The sequence below is a fragment of the Lactuca serriola genome, chromosome 3 (assembly GCF_051521515.1).
Source record: "Lactuca serriola cultivar US96UC23 chromosome 3, Lser_US96UC23_V15, whole genome shotgun sequence".
Lineage (NCBI taxonomy): Eukaryota > Viridiplantae > Streptophyta > Magnoliopsida > Asterales > Asteraceae > Lactuca > Lactuca serriola.
The window spans coordinates 194894213-194899485 of NC_136410.1; the positions used below are offsets into that span (position 1 = coordinate 194894213).

General features: G+C 29.9%; 1 long non-coding RNA gene and 1 pseudogene across 1 annotated transcript; one reads left to right on the forward strand and one right to left on the reverse strand.

Annotated features, from left to right (window-relative positions):
* Positions 1-1151: 1151 nt before the first annotated feature.
* LOC145094772 (uncharacterized) lies at positions 1152-2144 on the forward strand. The gene is made up of 2 exons (XR_013703546.1): positions 1152-1400; positions 1529-2144. It is a non-coding gene; the product is annotated as an uncharacterized LOC145094772 (long non-coding RNA).
* A 768-nt stretch (positions 2145-2912) lies between these two features.
* Positions 2913-5052, reverse strand: LOC145095956 (dehydrodolichyl diphosphate synthase 2-like; annotated as a pseudogene).
* Between the last annotated feature and the right edge of the window lie 221 nt (positions 5053-5273).

The window sequence follows — 5273 nt, forward strand, 5'->3', positions numbered from 1 at the left end:
ATGTTTTGATACTTGAATTAACGAAGGTTATTAAGAAATTTAATTTGTAGCAAAATGATAATTTTAAAATATTAAATTCATGTATATAAATTAATTTACATTTCATAAACTAGACACGGATATTAATGTACATCAAATGTACAAACAGGCAATACAAAGATAAGCTTTAGACACGTAAATATTTTATTTAAAAATTGTAATTTTTGTTACATAATCACTAATAATAAAATCTAGTAATTGTTACCCGTAAAAAACTATTCGTCAAAAGAGTTATTTATCGCCGTCGCTTTAAACGACCACACATCTAGTATGTGTGTGTGTGTGTGTGTGTATATATATATATATATATATATATATATATATATATATATATATATATAAACACACTATTTCTAAAAATAGATTTAAGACGTCCTAACCTTTAAGCTGAATGTACAAACATTTGTCAACAAATTACAAAATACAATGCATTAAATACAAATGTAAAATTAATATTGAAACATTCAAACCTACATCCTTATCGTATCCAATATAGATGATTTAAATTTTAAAAAAATCATATATCTTTATCTTTATCTATTTTACCTTATAAAACATCTTTGGTCAAACTCTGAATTTTAAGTCGTACAAACCAATGATGTCATATGTACAAAACTATTATGCATTGAAACTTATTTGGTCAGCAAGAAAATAACAAACTTTAAAGAAGTCTATTGTCGGATTAACTTTGTACAAATCATGAAGCAATAAATACAATTTCTTAATGCATAAAAAGGTATTTCGAAGGTTTTTGACTGTGCCTTTTAACGCCTGGTTCCCGAGTTTAACAAAAGAAAAGAAGAGAAGAGAAAAGACAGTCACGAGAGAAAAGAAGAGAAAAGAAAGGAAAATAAAATTTTCTTTTGTGTTCCCGAGTTTGAGAGAAGTGGAAGGAAAATGAATCATTTTGTTCTTTCTTTCCATATCCTCCCAAGTCGGAAGGAAAGTTAGGAGGGAAAATGATCCTTCTATTTCCGTCCATTTCCTTTTTTAATGAAACTCAGGAATACCAATTTTTTATATTTTCTTTTCATTTTCATCCATTTCCTTTCGTTTGTGTCTTTAGGTTGAACTAGGGAACGGGTTGTGGGTTGTAATGATAATGGAGTATTATAACGTAGTCAATGTTAATCCCCATATCTAGGCCAAATATCTCTCCATTCCGGGTCATCTTCTCTTATATCTCTCTTTCGGCTGATTTAAAGAATTGTAACACTCATTCTTTTCCCTATCTCTCTTCAGCAACTCCATAACAACCCACAACCCGTTAGATTTTCTCAACTTCTTATTGCCATCGGTAAACCTTATTTTGGTCACCTGTTAGATTTTCTCAACTTCTTTATGCCTCTTTTGAAACAAAGGTATGCAGAGTTTGTTATCAAGTTCAAATATGTTGCAGATTCCATTTTTGTGCATTTGTTGCTTGATTTTTTCACCTTTTTTACAAGCTCTAAATGAAAATCTGTATTATTTTGATTTTTCAATCCAGAGCAGGAATGGTTCAAATCGAGCACCAGGTTTGATCTTTTTACTTTCTTTATTATTGTTGTTATCTAATTAGTAGTATTGGGGATAAGTGGATTGTTTTTTTTTTTACTTTTTTTTCAATGGGGCTAAATGTTTAGTTGAATCAAAGACGATCAATCAAGTGTGATAATGTATAATTATAACCCTTTTCCTTTCCTTCTTTCTGCTTGCTAATTTTTTAATAGTTCGATAGATGAATGTTATATATCTGACCTTTTAGTGGCAGTTCATGAAGCTTTATCAATATGTATCCATGGTGGAGTGATTTGGATGTCAACATGTTAACCATGGGCTTTTTGAATATCACTTTTAGGTCGGAGAATATAAAGGGACATTGAACATATGGAGTTGTGGTTTTATACGTAATGCTTCTTGATAATTTTGTATGGAAGTGATATTTGGTTTTATGAAGGGTAAATTTGTCATTTTTTGGTCTATTAGGCTACTAGCTATCTAGAGAGAATTATACTACTTTATCTGTCAAAGCAATTTCAGTAACAGCCTACCCAATTTAGTCCATATGTTAAGGATTTGAATTCTGATCTACTAAAGTTTGCTTCAACTTTCATATTCACATATTCATATTTGTCCATGAAGTAGTTACTAGAGAAAAGTTTGATGAAGTTGTTCTGAAATCAATTTGGTAAGGTCCTTTTCTTTCTTTATTTTAATTGCTTTTGAACCTAATGTACATTTTCTTTTGTAAAACATTCAATTTTAAAACATGTTTTTTTTATGTTTTTTTACATGTTAATGACACAATTGAGCAAACTGAAAATATAAGAAGGTATATTTGTGGCAAAAGGTAATGATGAAGAAGTAGTTCTCAGTGATTTCAGTTTCTACAACTTTAGTGTTTGATGACTTAATGCCCATGTTTATGATTTATTTACTAAATGTGATTTTAATGTTAATTATTGGAAATTGGAATATAGATATGATGTTGTGGAAGAAGAAACCATGTCCATTATGCCCTCAAAGAATAGTCCAGCCACCATAGTTAAAGGTCAAATGAACCTCAAGGCATTCTTTCTTGCTCCTCCAATGAATCATAAATACCAGCATTATTTGTTAAAAATTACTAAAGTTTCATTTTTTTAACGTATTAACTAATTTTCATATTAACTTAACAATAATATTTATTTTAGACAATGTATTAAGTAGGAATTTACAAAATAAACATTAAGCCTAACGAAACAAAAAAAATGTCATTTTATTAGTATAGAGTTTACATTGTTTGAGAATCATATATTTTGGTTAAAGGTATAAACATATTTAAATTTTCTAACATAAAAATAGAAAACATTGTTAAATAAAATAATTAGATTGTAACAGATGCATCACATCTAATCTTTGTAGGTATCTCGATTTAAAAAAAAAAAAAAAAAAAAAAAAAAACTAAACTTGATTATAATTTTTATCATTTACCATAATATGAAAAGCCTTAGAATAGTTTAAAAATAAAATACATATTTCTTTTTAGTTTTGAGATTTTTAATTCCATCATTGTATATTTTGTTATATTTACATCAAATCTTATATGGATTATGAAGTTGTATATTCCACCTTATTTTTTAAGCTAAAAATATTATTTTCATAAATATAGTATGTTGGTATGGTTATTTTTCTTTTTCCAACAGTATGTTCAAAGAAGGCAATTGAGCCGGTGTACTTTTTGTTAAATTTTAAAGGGCTAATGTCATAAAAATTCTTAAGTTTTCAGGATTTTATCGGTTTTGCCCAAAGTTGAATTTTATGTTCGTTTTTATCCTAATATTTTCCAAAAAATGTTCGATTTTACCCTTTTACCTGGAAAACCGAACATTTTTTGGAAAATTTTAGGGTAAAAATGAACATAAAATTCAACTTTGGGCAAAACCGACAAAACCCTAAAAACTTGAGGGTTTTTACGACGTTAACCCAATTTTAAACTAACTTATAGACTAACTGCAAGAATTATCAATGTATTTGGTTGGTTTTCTTTTGTAGGCATTTTGTTGGTGAAAAACAAATAATATAATTAGAATGAATATGTTGAATAATTTTTTTTTTTCAAAATAGATAATTTGAAATGAAAGTATGATGCTATATGAGACAAACAAATGGAAGTACATTGATATATCTTGCATTTACCTTCTTATTAGGCTAAATGGAAGAAATAAAAATGTACTTTCTTTATTTTTATAGCATCTAACTTTCATTTCAAACTCTTAACATTTTTTTTCCTCTTAATAAAAAACTATTCGAACCCGTCGTTTGGCGCGGGTAAACGGCTAGTATATATATATATATATATATATATATATATATATATATATATATATATATATATATATATATATATATATATATATATATGCATTTCTTAACGTTATACTTGAGAAATTATGAAAATTTCAGGTCATATCTGTGAAATTCTCTAATTTTTATTTTATTTTATTTTTATTTTTATTTTTATTTTTTTGATTTGTTGTACATCCATGCTACAATGTAACAGTATTGATGTCGAAATGCTCATTCCGGTTCACCCCGTTACAATTTAGCCATAAAGTAATGGACATTTTTGTCATTTCACTACCCATGGACCATTTATGAGGTTTTCTATTACTTTTTTTTTAAATAAATAAATAAATAAAATTTAATTTGCAAGGGTCCCACCCACCCTCTCTCTCTCTCTCTCTCTCTCTCTTGTTTCAGCTTATGTATAAGCTTTAACGAATCCACCCTTTGCCCCTGCTAGCACAAAACACCACCACAAACACACGCCAAACGTTATCCGTTACCCTTGGACCGTGACTAGCAGCCACCAAGAACCATCTATCGCGACTCGTAAGTTACCAAGAATAGGGTTCTCACAATGTGTAATGAAATCTCATAATGATTGTGGAATCTTAGATACGTCTCCAATGACAGAAACTCGGATTTCATCCTTGTTATCGGAATTCCATTTTGAAAGTGGATTGAAATTTAACGAAAACTTCTTTAAAGCGGTGGAAATTAGTCGATTACCTCGACATAGAAGAAACTTCATCTTTTAATGTGTTTTCAAGCAGTCTCATTAAGAAATCGACTTCAACCTACATAAATACAACCAATCCATCGACTAAACCCACAAAGTCCTGATGAAATTGGAATCCAATTTCGATATTACACATACTTTCGGTCTTAACCAGTTGACAAATGAGAAGGCAAAGACTGTAAGAACTTGGATTCCCCACTTACGATACAAATCCACCACGAACTTCAATGCTCCAGCATTGGTCAAGTAGCCCGCCAGAGGCATCAATCCTCTTGAACGAGCCCATCTTCTGTTTCCGTCAATGATGACAGCAACATGCTTCGACATTAACTCGCAATGGAGTCCCACCATAGTAACAATCGGTTCCTCCGGCAAAGTGATTCTAGCTTTGGCATATTGGTCGTTCGTGATTACATGATGACGGGGGTGTTGGTTGATTGAGAAAAGGGGTTTGAAAGGCAAGAGCGAGGAAAGGTAAAGAGATAGAATTATGAAAGAGGTTTTTCAGTTTTAGGGATGCAGATTGGAGAGAGATGAAGGAACGACCCCACAATCGTTCTCACAAGATTTGTGCAGGAATCCGAAGAAAAAGATATATATATATATATATATATATATATAGAGAGAGAGAGAGAGAGAGAGAGAGGAGGACCCCTTGCATATTAAATTTTATTTATTCATTTATTTT